The sequence below is a fragment of the Equus przewalskii genome, chromosome 6 (genome assembly GCF_037783145.1).
Source record: "Equus przewalskii isolate Varuska chromosome 6, EquPr2, whole genome shotgun sequence".
NCBI lineage: Eukaryota > Metazoa > Chordata > Mammalia > Perissodactyla > Equidae > Equus > Equus przewalskii.
In genome coordinates, this window is record NC_091836.1 from 60,968,421 (window position 1) to 60,982,940 (window position 14,520).

At 37.0% G+C, this 14,520-nt stretch overlaps 1 protein-coding gene across 29 annotated transcripts in view; it reads left to right on the forward strand.

Moving 5' to 3' along the window:
• DLG2 (discs large MAGUK scaffold protein 2) overlaps positions 1 to 14,520 on the forward strand; it is a 1,822,408-nt gene that overhangs the window by 844,082 nt on the left and 963,806 nt on the right. The window lies entirely within an intron of this gene.

The window sequence follows — 14,520 nt, forward strand, 5'->3', positions numbered from 1 at the left end:
ATGGAAACCTGCAATGGTCCCATGATTGCAATAGGCTCCAAACTGGTCTCTCTGCAATAGTCTCTCTGTCGCAGGTCTCTCCACCTCCAGTCTATCACTCACACTGCTGTCAGAGTGATTTTTCTGTAAGACAAATATAGCATGCCATTCCCTATTTTACACCTCATAAATCCCAAACTTTGCCGTGCATATATATGGCCCAGTCTAATTTTCCAGCCTTATGTCCTATCAGTCTCACCATATTCTAGCCATAATTTCCTTTGTACTCCTACCTTGCTCTTTCACACTGCTTTCTCATGCTTTCTTACATCCGTCATCTTTTCTTTTTTATTCCCAGTAACCTCTCCACTGGCCTTTGAAAAACCAATTCAAATGTTACTTCTTGGATAAGGTCTTTGCTGGCAACCCAAATGGAATAGATACCTCTTTTTCTGTGTCCCCATAGTACAGAAAACCAGGCACATAAAAGATGCTGCATACATACTATAGCATCTTCAATTTCTCCCTCCTCAGTGTCTCCTTCCTTTCATTTTGCAAATATGACTGAGTCTTCCCTATTCTAAAGATATAAAATCTCTCGACTCTTCCTTCCCTCCTTTAAGCTACATCATTACTTGAACTCTCATTATCACCTAATTTCTTGAAAGAATAAAAAAGTCTGTATTGTCATCTCTCTGGAAAATTAGTAGGTGTTAAATGGGAAAAAAATAGTGTTTTGAAGTCAAATAAGTTTAGAAAATGTTGAATTGAACAACATTCAACAGATTTCTTTGTTGAATGATTGCTCAGTCTTTAATATGCTAATGCCGCCAAAGGGGAATGTTTCCTAACTTAACTGGCTATAGGGAGAATCTTAGACTAGTATTCTACTGGTTTACACTTGTTTCTTTGCACTTTCTCACTGCTCATACTTTAACCCAGTGAATTCTGGCTTATGCCCACATCACGTACCTTAACCATACTCAGAAAGGTTACTGTAACTCACTGAACTTTTACGTCAATGGGTTTCAATCTTGACTACACTTTGCAATCTTCTAGGGAGCTTTAAAATTATTGCTGCCAGGGCCCCACCCCCAGAGATTCTGATTTCATCGATTGTGGATGCAGCCTGGGCATGAGGCTTTATCAACCCTTCCCAGGTAATTCTAAGTGAAGCCAAAGTTGAGAATCATTGCCCATTGCCTCAAGCTCTTAGTTCATTCTTTCATTCATCCTAAGTACTAAGTGCTGAGGATAAAGAAATAAATAAGCCATGGTCTTCTTCCTTATGAATCTATGGTATGGTAGAGAAAGACAAATATACATGTGATACAGGTACAAAGTGTAGCATTAAGTGTTTACGTTAAAAATCTTATAGGATAAGGCGAGCACAAACAAAACTGTGTCAGCTCTACCTAAAGAATTGGGCTGGGTAAGAAAGGTTTCATGGTGAAATTTCTTTATGAGGTAGGCATTTGTCAGGCAGGCTAGAGTGCTATTTAAGGAAGGACGTTTTAGGTGGTGGTGGGGGATCGGCATGACAGAGGCATGGTGTATGACAGTCTGGTTATGACAGTAATTGCAGCAATATATCAGAGCCGCTGATAAGATAGAGGGGAGGATGAAAGATTACATTGGAGGTGGAGATGGAGCCTTCATCCTGGAGAGTTTTGTATGACACTAATCAATGTTTGACTTTATTGTGAGAGAAATGAGGAAGTGTTGCAGTGTTTGAGTCAGAGATTCAATTTGCCTCTTTGATTTGTCACATCACTTTCTTCCTAATTTGTATCCCTCAGGAGCAGGACCATGTCTTCATTATCTCTGTGCTCCATCCCCTGTCATAGGCTTTAAATCGCTGTGCTCATTTGGTTAATCAATGCATATCCTCTACCCAAAAGATTGGTCATGTGCTGTATGAGAGAAGGACTCCGGCTTTATTTCACAGCTGTTCAGTCCTCCTCGGAACATGTCGGGTAGAGATGCACCACCTGTTGAATAAATGCAACAACAATGTAAATGTAGCGAATGCCTTCATCTGTTAAAGTACAGTACTTTGGCAGTGGCTTCAATCACAAAGTTTAGAATTAGATCTTTATTTCCTATTCTTCCCCTACATTCCATCACCTCCCATCCCCCTGAAATAGAAAGCAAATATTTACAAGACATAGTTTTAAATTTTGTTATTCTGTATACTGCCAGATTAGTTCATCAATGTGTGTTTACTGAGTGCCTACCTATTCTATTCCAAAGCATGAAGCCCTGTGCTGTCAGGAATTTTAAAAATTCAGGATATGTCTCCTAACCTCAAGGCTTATCTAATTGGGAGAAAAGAGGTACCAAAAGCATAAATGAAAGCTTAAGAAAACAGAGAAAGAAATGTGCTAAGTATCTTAAGATTTTCAAGAAGAATGGGATCTCTTGGGGCTTTCTGGTCAGCAATAATCATGGCAAATTTTGTGCTGTCACCACATTTAGACAGTAATTCAGAAGCTGATCCCAATTGGACACTGTTCATTACACACTAATTACTATTTGCCCTGCAGTGATTGTTATGTTCAACAGCATGTGTAAACGCAAACCTAGATGCTGAGCATTGCCCTTCCAATGGGGAGAAAAAGGACTGATTGTACAAGTTGGCATCTTAAGTTCTTTCCCGTTTTCTCAGATAATATTTAGAGATGGACATTTCCAAAGTGCCTGTCCATGCTCGGAAGAACTTTGACTCTGTATACATATTAAAGATAGGTGAAAAATCATATACTTCAGCTAGAAAACACTGCAATATTTGGCTTACATGTGTAGGGAAGTGTGGAGAAATGCCTCAGATGAAATGCATTGTAAGAGATGAGCTTTCAAAATAAATTTCATCTTTACAGTTTATCTCCATGTTCATTTGGTCACTTTTAGAGTTGTCTAATAAATATTATTGAGCTCTTGTGTTGCACAAAAGCCTATGCCATGACCTAAGGTGACAGAGATAATTAAGATATGATCCCTGTCCTCAAAAGTTTCAGAATTCAGAGGGGCAGGTAAATAGATAATATAGAACTAATGGATGCATATTTTAATAGAAAAATATGTAATTGGTAAGAATCTCAACACACAAAATCAGGTGTGCATTAAATATCATACTTCTTTATCTTTGTTTCTGACCCTTAGCCCTCAACACTTTTAGAAGAATTCTAGACTTCTAGTCCTTATAGGAGAATTGTTCTTTTTCTCCAATCCCCAATATTATGTAAAAGTTTTAGAGACTTTCACAGGCCTAACTTTTTATAGGACTAAGCCTCTTGGGTGACTGGTCAACCTTGTACATTGGCTTCCATGAAGACATGAATGCATTGCTTGAACTTTTATGATCTCTTCAGGTCTCGTGTCTTCCTGCTTTCCTGACACACTTGGTGCATGGAAAGCATGGTGAAGCTGGGACTCTCACACTCCAAGATTTGGCTTGTCTACAGGCACCTCACAAATATTTCTGTAGGGTTGCCCTCTCTCCTCTATTTCCTTCTCAAACTCCTTCAATCCCCCCTACTCACTTCCTACAATCTCAGAGACACTCTCCATTTCTTTTCTACCTTCTACACATAATCCACAACCTCTTCACTTCCACTCCAAAGCCAGGATACTTAGAATAATTCTTTCAAGGGGCATCAGAGCTTGTGACTTCAGGGTGATTCTGCTGTTAGTCTTGTCATAATTCAGAGGCAAAGAATGAAGTGTGGCTACCTGTTTGGAATTAGAGAGAAAGAAAAAGCAGCCATGAAAACATAATATTATAATTATCCTGCCATCATCATGGAAATACTAGGAGTACAGAACACTGAGTAACTCATTCTGAAAATGAAGTGGTTAGGGAGGGCTACAAAAGGAAAGTGACATTTGGGTGGGTTTTGAAGGATTATTAGGAGTTGCTGGAGGATTATTCTAGTCAGAGGAAACAGCATGGGTTGAGATATGGAATTACATCTTGGTACTGTCTGTATGTCCAGTGTTTGGCACATGGTAGGCACTCAGTAAATGTTAGTTGAATGGAGAGGTAGAATTGTGAGACATGTTCAGGGAATGGTAATAGGTTTGGTGAGCCTGGAACAGCATATGTGGGAGGAATGGAGGGAAATGAAGCTGTGATTAGGGGTTCCCATGAGCAGCATAACTATGTAGGTCATCCTTAAATATTTGGACTTTATCTTGTAGGCAGTGGGGGACACAGGGGCTTGTTAAACAGAGGAGTGATATTATCAGAATGGAAAGTGCACTGGAGGAGGGAGTAACTGAAAGCCAATTCCACTTATGAAATGAATGCCATGGTCAGGTGAGCTGTGAGAAGGGTATGAAGTGATAAGGCCTTGGAGGAAAACAATTCCAATTTCTTTACAAAAAGGCAATTGATTTTTCCACTACTTAAGACAGAGCTAAAAAGCAAAGATTGGGTAACATAATAGACTAGATTTTCATGGAGTTCCTTAGACTCACAGGCATGAAAGCGAAATCCTAAGAGTATTGTGCCAAACGCTGAAAGAGTAAATGTGACCGAGGAATGAACCTGCCCACTCAGTGAAGGTTGGAGTTTGGAGCAAGTCAGCTATCAGATGCACTGGGAGCGTTTAAATGCCAGAGCTGCATTTTTAAAGACCAGGGAAAGACATTTGTTAAAACCCTGGTCTAAAATAAGTGTATTATTTTGTTTGTGAAATGAAACTTTGTGAGAAAAAAGAAAAGTCTTGACAGAAAAACATCTATATAATAGGCTATGCATGCCATGAGGCTTAACTTACTGTCTTAATAGTAATAAATGATAAATAAATAAATAGTAAATTTAATGAAATTTCCCCAGTTTCTGTCATTTCTTGGACTTTGTGATTTATATATTGTTAAATGTAGTATATAAAATGACTTCTACAGAGATGTGTGAGGTGGTGTGTTCATATAAATGTTGGCTCAGGGAGCACAGTAATGTGAAACAGTCATCAGTGTGTAATGATAGAATAAGAGAAGTATTGAATACTTTCTTTTCATCAGAGGTTCTCCCGTAAAATACCTACAAGGTAGAGAAATGAACATAATCTGCGACGGAAAGACTCAGCTGCTTTCTCAGTTAAAGCCAGAAAATATAAGCCAAAGAAAATAAACTCAGGATTTTCTTACCCTGTAACTCAACTTCCTTCTGCCAAATTCGAATCACACTAGCTGCAAGGGTTTTTCCTTTCAAATTGAACAGACAAAAGCCTATCACCTGGCTATGTGCTTCCAGCAGTATAGAGGAATAACAGTGTCATAAATTGGAGCAGGAGCAGCAGCAATAAGATTTCGGGAGGTCAAAGTTACCCTGAGAAAATGATTCAGATTTCTTTACAAACAGGTCATTTATTTTTCTGATTTTACTGTTAAGCCTTGGAGTCCCATCAAGGTGGAAAACCAAATGTGAGATTCCTATATTAACCTAGAAGTAATTGCATGTGGAGTCTTGGTATTGTTTGTTTGTGTGTGCACATGTGTGTGATAGGGGAGGAGTGGTTGGTTAAGATACCAATAAACTTTACATTTTAAATTTTAGATGCATGGTAAAATTTAATAAGTAACCATTAAAATATTAGAAATAATATATGAATGTCAAACTAGTAGACAGATAAAATGTAATGAGAAAATTCTAATTAATAAAAAAGTCAATAAAGGATAAAAAGCAAGAAAAAAGAGAATATGACAGAAACACATAATAATATAGAAAAACAATTTAAAATACAACAATAACCACATAAATGTAAGTAGATTAAATTTTCCAGTTAAAAGAGAAAAACTAGCATTTGAATATTTAAAAATTCATATATTATGCCATTTGATAAGAGACACATCTAAAATATAAGGACACAGAAAGTTTGAAAGAAAATAAATGGAAAAAATATATACTATGCAAATGCTAAATAAAGAAAACTGAAGTAGTTTACAGATATCAGAAAAAATTGACTGAAATAAAATGGACTATTACAGTTAAAGAAGATCATTATATGATGATAAAATGCTTATTCCATGAAGAAATATTCCAAACTTGTGTGCACTTAATAAAATATCCTTAATATATAGGAAGCAAAACCATGTATAGAGAGGAATTATATATCCATCATCATAATGAGAGTTTATAAGATACCTCTGAATTATTATGTCAAGATGTTAAAAAATTACTATTTCTAGTAGTATAATAGACCACCTCCAAAGGAAATACAAATAAAACCATAAAATAATGAGGTACTTAGGAGATAATCAAACAACATATATGCAAAACTTTTACAGAAAAAGTGTGTTAAATGTGTTAAATTAAAAAATATGTATTAACAACGATGAATATAAAGATTCAATAAAGAGGTCATTTCTTCCAAATTGATCTATATAGATTCAATGCATTTCCTATGAAAATCTCAACAGGATTTTTTTGATGAGCTTGACAAGCTCATTAAAAATGTATATGAGAAGAGTAGAGGCTAAGGAATATCCCAGACGATCCTGAAAAGAATTGCTGAGTGGGGCACTTGGCCTACCAGAAAACAAATATACTAAATGAATTCTAATGAAGACAGTGCGATTTAGTATTTGATAAATACGTTGACTAATTAAATAAACAGAGGACCTTGAAACAGAAGTTAAGGCGACCAGCTCTAGCCCTAAGTTCCTAGCTTAGCCGTGTATCAATTTTCTTATTATTAAAAAAAGAATGAAAATAGTACCTACTACATAAGGTTATTATGGGGATTTAATGAGTTAATTATTTATAAAACACTTAAAAGACTACCTGGCCCATTGTGTAAGTATTTGTTAACTATATGGAAACTTGATATATGATAGAAATGGTGCTGCAGAATATTGAAGAAAAGAAGACCAATTAATAAACAGGGACAATTATGTATAATATGAAAAAACATAATTGGTCCCTCCTTCACATCAAACATAAAAATTAACAAAAGGTTGATTAAATACATAAATGAAAAAGGCAGGGTTTTAAAAATTTTAGGAAATATGAGAATATCATTATGACTCTGCCATTAAGAAGTGTTTCTTAAACAAAACATAAACCCATAAATGAAAAGATTGTTGAACTCAATGACGTTAAAGAAATTCTGTTTATCAAAAGATAACACAAGCAAAAGGAAAAGCCAAGTCATAAAATTATAGAGATTATTTGCAACAGAAATATCCAGCAAAGGATTTTATCGAGAATATATGAAGAACTCTTACAAGTCAATAGAAACAACCAATACAACAGAAAAAAATGGTCGAGACATCATCAAACATTTCAAAAAGGAAGATAAACAAAAAATGAATAAACATATAACATGATACCAAATCTCACAAGTAATAAAGAAATTTAAATTAAGTCCAAGTCCATTGTATACCCAATCATGTGAGCAAAAATTAAGAAGCCTGACACTGCCAGATGCTATTGAGGTTGTTTCTCATACACTACTGGTGGGTACAACTATTTTGGAAAACAAATTGACATTATTTTATAAGGCTGAACAACTGAACATTATGACTTAATGCTTCCACTCCTAGTTATATACTCTTGAGAAACTCTTATAAACATTCATTGACCATAGCAACTTTGTTCCTAAAATAAAATAAAACAAAACAAAACTTGGAAAAACACAAGTGTATATCAACAAGAGGATGCAAATATAATTTATGGTATATTCACTCAATAGAATAATATACAGCAATACAAATGAATGAACATTGATGAATCTTTGAAATAATATTGAGTGGGAAAAGCAAGTCAAATAAAACTTTATATAGTATAATAACATTTATATGAAGCTCAAAAACAAGCAAGTCTGAACCATATGTCTTTAGGTAGGTTCATATATAAGTGATAAAACCATAAAATGATAAATGGAGTGCTAAAAAATTTAGGAGAGTTGTTAGAGCATAAGGGATACAGAAATACAGGACTGATAGCAGAGAGCATATGAAACTGTCATACTCTAGTTTTTAAGAAGTTGGTGTTTATTTTATTACTATGCTTCAAAACTTCCCTTTATATTACATATATTCAATTGCATATATCAAGCATAATATAGTCAAAAATATTGTCACATAACTTTAGGGTCTATTAAGTTAGAAAGTTTTTCTTTTAGACTTATCTCTTAAAACAAAGATGGACCTGTAAGGATTCATCTGTTCATTGCACTGGTGTTGCCTGAAAGTGGACTTGAGTTTTACTTTGAAGAGATGACAGAAATGAAATGCAGCTCTTCCAAACTAAGCAGTTGTTCATAGTGACATATCTTCTGCATCTGTGATAGCAGATGCTTTAAAAAGCAACAGAAAGAGGGAGCAGTAGTGGGTGGAATTGGAAGCAAATGCTTATTCACATGCTGCTATGAGAAGCGGATCGGCCATGCTTCTCTCAGATACACTTAAGAACAATCTAATCTTAGCTAGAATTGAAATATCTGAGCCTGTTGAATTGTCATTGATAGGAACTGCCACCATGGCTATTTTCTGAGTATTTCAATGATGAAATGAAGCATAAAACCAAAAAAATCATCAGGCTAGTGTAGACTTTTCAAGGAAGCTTGGAGTTCCTAACTCTTCCTTTCATTGGATCAAACATAAGCAAAACCATGAAACTGGCCTTTTCTCTCTTGACAACCTCTGATATTAGGCAGCACCTTTAGGAGGAATGGAATAGAATCAGGAAGACACCTGGCCCTTAGTTGAGCTGCTTACAGCAAATGTACATGCATGCCTGCCCTAACTCACAAAGATTTCTAGGAAGAGATATGCTATCATCACTCCAGATCAAAACCACTGCCCTGTCTTATGAACCTGTTCCATCTAAATCTCTCTTTCTGCCATTCAAGACTCTTTCCTTTCATCCTGACCTTGCAGAGAATAGCTAATCTCACAATTTATGAAACATTCTTTCCTACAGTTAGAAGATTGTAAAGTCACCCCTTAGTTTTTTACTGCCATGACTCACCAATAGATATATAGATGTAGTTGTAGATAGAGATCTATACAATTCAGACTTGGTCCATCGTTCAATGCCACTATATAGTTATAGTTCCTTAATTCTACTTCTTATTATTTTGGATAACACTGACTCCTTCAACTTTTTTTTATATCTTATCTTTTCCCCCTCCAAGCGTGGGATAATTTTATCCCTGCAATCTGAGTCCCTGATAAACTTAATGAGTCTTCCTAAAATATAATTCTCATTACTCAAGAACCTGCATTGGTTTCTGAGTGTTTGTCTGATCAAGCTCAGGGTCTCAGGCTGGAATTTAAAGCTGTGGTTCATCTTACCTAATTTATCTTGCCAGCCTTTTCTCTCTTGTCAGACAGACCTGAGTTTGAAGGATGATCCTAGCACTTTCTAGGTGGTTATGAATTACTTCAACTCAGACCCCCAGTTTTATTATCTGTGAACATGAGTACTAAATAAACATTGATTTTTTTTTAAAGCTGTCTCCACGTGAAAAGATGGCTAAATTACTTTTTAAAAATAATTAATAAGGCCTACCCGAATTGCCTAGTGGTTAAAGTTCGGCATGCTCCACTTTGGCGGTCTGAATTTGGTTCCTAGGCGTGGAACCACACCATTCTTCTGTTAGTGGCCATGCTGTGGTGGCAGCTCACATAAAAGAAAAAGAGGAAGATTGGCAGCAGATGTTAGCTCAGGGTGAATCCTCCTCAGCAAAAAAACACAAAAGTTAGAATTTCTTGTAATTAAGTATAGATTTTGCATAAGAAACACTTATAATTAGACACATAAAATTAGAATAGTAATACCTATCATGTTTTAAAGACCAAATTAGATTTGAGAAATAGCTTAGCAGAGTTGTCCCATAGTAGGTATGCTCAGTAAACTTAAAAAAAAAAATTATCCTCCCTCCTCCTCTTTTTAGGAAAAAAAATATTGGCTTAATGCTGCAGGAATAATCATGATAAGCATGACTCACAGAGGAAATAAATATAGTACATGGTGATGAGATTTTCCTTCACCGAGGAAGGCCTGGCTGGATGAGGAGAATGCGAGGGAGAAAAACCGACTCTGTCAGACTTCCAAAGATAGAATGTCCTTTACCTTCATGTCACAGTTTACATCATGGGTCTAAGAAGTAGACGGTTTCTTATTGAAAGAAAGACCCAAACTTCTCCTAAGTGTTTGCCGCAGTGCTCCTTCTGTTCCTTAAATATTTGTGAAAGGAAATAAAATGACGAGTTCCACCATAAGGAAGGAGATAAGCAGCTGTTTAACCACAAAGACTGGAGTCATTGTGCGTAAGGACAGAGGATGGCCTTCTCAGGCTCCACTAAAACAGAATAGCTTCATTAATTGGGTTAGCTTTTTAAAAATTATCCTTTCTTCTACTGAAACTTTATTCGCTCGAGATCAGTAAATGCTGAGTATTCTTTATATTGAGGCTACCTGATGGTAAAAGGGATACTTTCCACTTTATAATATGTACCTTGAAGGCAGCAGGTAACAACTAAATACAAAAGAAGCATCTGACCTCTTAGCAGGTAACCCCCAAAGTGAATTCAGGATCTGTGAATGACTAGTCTGGCATAGAGTTGGAATGAAATTGCAACCCAAGTACTATATTCACTCCAAGGGAACTGTAACATCCGGATAGCTTGCTGTTTCATTCCACATTTCAGTGTTTCAACAGGGATTCTTTCAGTCTTTTCAAAATACGAAAAGACAGAGCTGAGTGAGAGCACAGCAGCAGCTCGCTGCCTTTTACTCGCAGCTACAAGGTGTGTCAAATTCTTCTAGGTTGACCTCTTGAATGGGCTGCTCACCAGGACCCAAATCACACAGGGCCTGTGAACTGCTTTAGTGTAGTCTTGTTTAAGTGTTCCCACCGAAAGACCAAAGACAGAGGCGGGTGAACACGCATCTCAGGGTCTGTGGGTGTAGTGTGAGGCTGAGATCGTAAGTGAAAGTCAAAGAGCCAGCAATTCATTTGGAGACTCTGGTTTTATCCTAAAACTCCATGTGAATTTTATGCTCCAGACCTTAAGATATTTATATGTGTTTTGATATATATTCTTCTCCACATCTTTAAGTATATTTATGATTCAGGAAAATACCTGGTTTTGTGAAACCCCTGGCATATTACTGCAAACCCCTGGTACACTGCAGAAAGAAGAAAGCAACTGATGGATCACTGAGGATCTTAGGAGCTGCTGGTGGTCCTTCATTTGTATCTCTAGTCTAACTCCTCCCCCTAAGTTCCAGAAGTCTACCATCTTCACCTTGCTACTACAGGACCGCAACCTTCACATGCGTAAAACTTGCTCGTCATCTTTCCCCTCCTCCTGTACTCATTCGCATGGTGAGTGACACCTTCCAGGCACTCAGCTTCTCGAGCCAGAAACTTGGGAGTCATCCCCAGCCATCTCGTTCTCCATCAGCCCCCACATTCCATCAGCCACCACGTCCTGTCAATTATGACTCCATCTGTTAGTCTCTCCCCGCACTGACATTGCTTTAATTTAACCCTTGCCTGGATTATTATCATAGGGGTCACTTAACTGGTCTCTCTGCCCCCCTGCCTAATTCCCTACTACATCCCTAATTTACAGCTTCTCATTACTTTATGATATAGTCCAAATTCCTCAGCATATCCAGACCTGTATGATTTTGGCCTATTCCTGCATCTTTAGCATCATGTTCATATCCCACAGATTCACTTTGCCAACCTCCCCATATCCCTGCCCTACTATAGCAACATTTTCTGAGGATTTCCACCCTGGTCATTCTTCTTATGCTTTTGGGCCTTTGCACAAATATTCCATTCTTGGAACATCCTTCCTCCCTTCTCATCTCCATATGGTTCATCACTACTCATCTTTGATTATAGTTTAATGATGGAACTGCAGAGAATTTTTTTATGCATTTAACAAAATCTCTGTAGAGTTTTCTGCCACTTCTCATAGAAAACCATAAACTTTTTGGCATTATATATTATTGAGTTTTAAATGAAAGTGGAATTGGTTAAGGTCTCATTAGAAAACTATATTTTTCCTTTAATATATGATTTAAGCAGGTGAGTATCTTTTAAATGGTATCATAATTGTCTCCATGAGAGTATATCTATAAAAATATAATTTAAATATACATAAAATGTCTAACATGTGCATTATTTTTGGGAAAAAAAATTGCCAAGAATAGCGTTGTCCAGAAAGTTTACCCTGGCCCTTGTCTCTATTTTGTTAGATTAGCTATACCTCTTACATGCTCATAAAATACTCCAGGGTTACCTACAGTATAGTCCTTACTCCCTGAATTAAAATTATTCCTTTCTATCCCCACAGTAGATTTGACAGCGAGGTTGAATTCCATGTCTGTGTCTCTAGTCCTATTGAAATAAAATAAGCATTTTCTCTGGATGAATGAATTTACAGGAGAGCTATTTGTTAATAGTCTTTATGGGCAATTACTATGGGCATACTATTATGATGAATATGAAAGGGAGATCATGAGGTCCTTATCTATACTACTGAGGCATAGGTCTAGGTGGGTAGAAAATATACACCTACACACACAGAGCTGAATAATACTACAAGGCATATGTGAAAACTAAAGATCTATACGGCCAAGAAGTAAATCAATGATGGTAAAAGCAAGTTGAACAGATTTTAATATTGTAAGCATATATATAAGAATGTGCTACTAAAAATACATGTAGATTCTTTGTAACATTTGCAGAAATTAATTAACTAGTAATAAACAAATTATTAAATTTAGTTAAAATTTACCAAGTCAGTCTTTTCACTCATTCCTTGCCCACTACACTCATTCCAAATAGTGTATGACCTTTCTCATGTTTGCATTCATGCTGTTCTCTCTATCTGAGTTGTCTTTTGGTGTTAACAAGACCTTATCGAGTGACTACAATGTGTTGGAGTCTGAGCGTGGTGCTTACCAAGACAGTATTTATTTTAATAACCTACCCCTTTTCTCTGCCTGGAAAATCATTTGAGGCTCAGCTTAATTATCTCCTCCTCCATGAAGCATTTCTTGATCCCTAGAGGCAGAATTAATCAGTTCCACTCTACAGGCTTTCACAACTTTATAAACATCTCTTTCCACTAAACCAGAGATGGCAAATAGAATCCATTCCTTCGTCTATTCAAAAGATAGATAGACAGGCAATAAACATCTACTATGTGCCAGACACTGATGCTACATTAGTGAACAAAATAGTTGATTCTTGCACTAGGGGAGGCAGACAATAAACAATAACCATAATTAAAAAGTGAATTGTATAACATTGCAGAATGGTATGTGCTATTAATAAGGGGATTGCAGAGTGTGGGGGAAAGGTGCTACCAAGTTTAAATGGAGAGATCAGAGTAGGTCTCATTGAGAAAGTGACACCTGAGGAAAAGACTGAAAGAAGGAAGCAGAGTGAACTATGTGAGAATGCTGTCCAGGCAGAAGAAACAGCCAGTGTAAAGGTCCTGAGGAAAGGAGTATGTTTTGCTCTACCCCTGAGATTCTAATTGGTCTACAGTGGAACCTGGCCATAGGTAGTTTTAAAAGTTTCCCCAGGTGATTCTACTATTTAGCCAGAGTTGAAAAACACTACGTAAGATGTAGGGTAGCATAGATTGTCTCAAGTCTCAAGAAGACTTTAGTTTGTGGGAGAAAGGCCCATGAACATGGATCCTTATTATTTAACATGAAAAGTGCTATAAGGGACTTGTGCACAGAGTTTTGTGGGAGGCCTTATTCCACTTTACCCAACCTGGGAGTTGGAGGATAGTACAAATCTTCCTGGAGGAGCTTGTCTGAACTGTCTTGATGAATAGGAGGTAACTAAGGAAAGAATGGTTGGGGGACAGGTGGTGAGTGTTGTGACTTCATGGAGGGCCGGGGGGCACTATGCACATGAATTCTGTGTATCACGAAGAACTAAATATAATTAATTCAATATTGATAAAACAGAGACTCATAGGAGATGAAGCTAGAAAGAAAGAGAAGGATAAGATCACAAAGAAGCTTGTATAGACTGCTAAGGACCTCGGATTTTATCCTAAGTGCAATGGGACATTAAAGTTGTTTACGAAGCCAGTGACAAGATTTGGTTAGCTCAAATGGCAACTCACTTCAGTAGCAATAATAGGAAATAGATTTGAAAGGAACTCAGCTTACAGTAGAGCAGACAATCATGAGAGGGTAACAGTAGTCCAGGAGAGAGCTGATGACATCCTAAGCAGGGAAGTTTTTTAGAGATGGAGTCAGTGTGGGGAAAGGAAATCTCAGAGACATATTAACAAGGTGTCATTGGACAAAGTTGTGATTGATTAGCTGGGAGGATGCTGGTTGAGGGTGGAAGAGCAAGCAATGGGAAGAGTCAGACAATGCCCGTTTCTATCTTTTTTTTTTTTAAAGATTTTATTTTTTCCTTTTTCTCCCCAAAGCCTCCCAGTACATAGTTGTACATTCTTCGTTGTGGGTCCCTCCAGCTGTGGCATGTGGGATGCTGCCTCAGCGTGGCCCGATGAGCAGTGCCATGTCCGTGCCCA